Here is a 3642-nt window from a genome sequence, read left to right on the forward strand (position 1 = left end):
CTCTCTGGGTAGGCTGTTCCAATGCTGTAAAGAATTTCTTCCTAACATCTAACCTAAACCTCCCCTGGCAGAGCTTGAGTCCATGTCCCCTTGTCCTGTTGTTGGTTGCCTGGGAGAAGAGACCAACCCCCACCTGGCTATAACCTCCCTTCAGGTAGTTGAAGAGAGTGATGAGGTCACCTCTAAGCCTTCTCTTCTCCAGACTAAACAACCCCAGCTCCCTCAGCCTCTCCTCATAGGACTTGTGCTCAATGGAGTCTATGGGAACTCTCCAATCAGGACTCCCATCACCAGAAATGATATCCTCTAATTGACCTATTGTTATTATTGATATCAAAGACTGTTTCTTTAACATCCTATTAAACCCTAAAGACTCTTGCAGGTTTGTGTTTACAGTGCCTTCTATCAACGCAGCAGAACTGTCTTGCCATTACAATTGGACTGTCCTTCTTCAAGGTATGAGAAACAGCCCTTCTATTTGCCAGAGACGCTTCGCAGACGTGTTATCACCAATCCATCTACAGTTTCCGGATACCATCGTTTATCACTATATGGACGATATCTTGTTGGCAGCAGAGTCCAGGGGACAACTCAAACAAGTACATCTGTCTGTAAAAGCTGCACTTTTGACACATGGCCTTGAAGTGGCACCAGGAAAAGAACAACTGACAGTTCCCTGGAAGTACCTTGGATTTCAAATCAATAACACCACCATTCAACCCCAGACCGTCACTTTAGCAAATAATATTCACACCTTAAATGATTTGTAGTCCCTTCTAGGGTTAATTAATTGGGTTAGGCCTCTCTTAGGGGTAACAACAGATGCCTTGAAACCACTGTTTCAGCTCCTGAAATGGGAGACAGACTTAACCTCCCCTCAGTGCTTAACACTGGAAGCCTTAGCAGTACTAAAGGAAATAAATTGGAGACTGAGTTCCTGTCAGAGTAAAAGAAAAGTCTGTGGGTTGTAGTAACTTTTAAGGGAATCAGACAACCTTATGCTGTAATAGGACAACTAGATGTAAAAGGCAAAGACTTTCTGCTATGGGAATGGATTTTCTTAAGTTTCCAGTTTTCAAAATCCATCACTACAAATCATGAGATGCTCTCCAAAGTCTGCCACAAAAGGAGATTGTGGTTTTGGGAGCTCTTGGGGAAGGATCCTGAAGTTATTTATGTTCCTATGTCTACTGTTCAACTAACTCAATTGCTGATTCATAGTTCTGATTTTCAGTTGGCCATTACTGATTATAGGAGTCAATTTTCACTTCACCTTCCATCTATTCCTTTTTTGCAGCTGCTAACCCTAACAGAACCATAACTAACACATAATTATTCACCTGTTCATTGAACAAGTGCTAGGACTGTTTTCACAGATGGCTCGGGTAAACCGTCTAATGCAGTAGTCACCTGGTTTAAAGCAGGAAAGTGGGTATTTGAAACACACAAGGTAAGAGGTTCCTCTCAGATAACCAAACTCTGTGAAGTCATATGTGCATTTCAGCTATTTCCAGAGACCTTGAATACTGTTTCTGATTCGACCTATGTCATTGGAGTAGTCTAGCAAATCAAAAATTCATACATAAAAGATATCTCTCAAATACAATTGGCTTATATGTTCAAATCATTACTTTATAAATTCCATATCATTCATATTCACTCCCATACTTCTCTCCCAGGACCCATCACAGCAGGAAATCGTATTGCAGACCAAATTGCCAATACAGAGCCCCTTCCACAAACTGCAGTAGTACCAAACAATTTTGAAAAAGAAAAACTGTCCCACAGCTTTTTTCACCAAAATACAAAATCCCTCAGAAAAACATTCAACATTACCCTGCCTCAAACCAGAACAATTATTTCTGCATGCCTTGACTGCCAGAGACTTACCTCGATACCACCTGAGGGGGTAAACCCTCATGGAATTAACCCACTGGACATCTGGCAGTCAGACATAGGCGGCAGGAGCACGAATGCATCACGAACAACCAATAGGATTAAACAATGTATCCTCTATTAAACACACAGTGCACATTTTATACATCTTCGTACCCTCGGGAATGCAGGATTAAAGTCTGGGGATTGGATAGCTCAGTCTGTCCACAAGTTCGTGTCTTATGCTCATTGGATAAGGTGTAGGGTTGATATTTTGCATCTGGATTCCAGCTCCCACCATAACTTCTCATAACATGAAATAGTTGTTGATTATAAACCTATTCCATTCTCATGAGAAGTCTGTTCAAGTTGATTATAAACTAATTCCATTCTCATGGGAAGTTAGCCTAAGTCCACAGCTGCCAACTATAAACCAAGTTTTCTTCCCATGGGAAGCCTGAGGCTTCTTTCACAGCTGGTAATATGGGTTGTTCACCAAGTGTCCATTTTCCTGCAAATATTCCACAAGACAGAACACATTATGCACCATTTGGGAAATAAAAATATATCCATGTGTCTATTGACACATGCTCTGGTGCCATAGCAGCAACAACCCATGCAGGAGAGAAGGTCCAAGATGTTAAAAAGCACTTCATGTCTGCAATATCAGTCCTTGGCATCCCCAAGACCATAAAAACAGATAATGGACCAACATACACTTCTAACTCTTTAAAAGGTTTTTTCAATACATGAGGTATCTCCCATGTCACAAGGATCCCCTACTCCCCCATTGGTCAAGCAGTGGTAGAGCGTGCCCATCAGACAATCAAAAACATGAGAACCAAACAGTAAAACACCACAATTGGACTTACACCACAAGAAAAATTAAATAAGGCATTATATGTTATCAATTTCTTGAATAGATTACAACAAGACACATCTCCTATAGAAAGGCATTTTAAAGTACACCAAAGCCAAGTCAGTACCCATGCCAAAGTTATTTTTAAAGATGTTATAACAGGTGAATGGGTTGGTCCTGTTCCCCTTATTACCTGGGGAAAGGGACATGTTTGTGTCTTCACAGGATCCAGTCCTAAGTGGGTTCCATCATGCCTGGTGAAATTCTACGACAGTGAGCAGTCACCACCATGATCTCCATCATCATCATCATCATCGCCCTGATTCATCCAATCAGGATGTCATACCAACCATCTCCCATGCCTCCCCTACAAGATTGGATTGTGACTAAGCATGGAAACATATGGTCTTCTCTGGTTAAGTCCCTAAATATAAATTCATTGTGTCTTTTAGTTTCAGATCCCTCTAACCCGTTCAAAACATATTTATTGCAATTCCTTTGTCCCCTAAAAATTGGTTGACTCAGTTTAAATGAGACACGAGTGTTTTGTTGAGGATGAGTTATGAGGAAGACTTAAACTCCTCCCTCTAAGCAATTGTAAATTTGAAATTCAGAGTCTCCAATTGAAGGGGAAAAAATGTGGAAAAAAGAAGAATAACAGCCCTTTATTAAAAGATATATGTGTATTGGCAGAAATAATGAAAGAATACAAGTAAAGCAGCCAAATACTCCTATACCGAAAAGTAATCCCCTTCAAAACAAACCAATAAACAAAGAAAAAGGTAAATAGTTCAGTTTGAGCCCTTTGGTGCAATTCTAACCACAGTCAACAGGGGGCACTGTTGGATCACCAGAGATGCAGAGCTTGTAGTGCCCTGTGCCAATCAGCAGGGGGCACTGTTGGATCA

The sequence above is a fragment of the Empidonax traillii genome, unplaced genomic scaffold (genome assembly GCF_003031625.1).
Source record: "Empidonax traillii isolate 1590-97213 ecotype Southwest subspecies unplaced genomic scaffold, ASM303162v1 scaffold452:size499809, whole genome shotgun sequence".
Classification (NCBI taxonomy): Eukaryota; Metazoa; Chordata; class Aves; order Passeriformes; family Tyrannidae; genus Empidonax; species Empidonax traillii.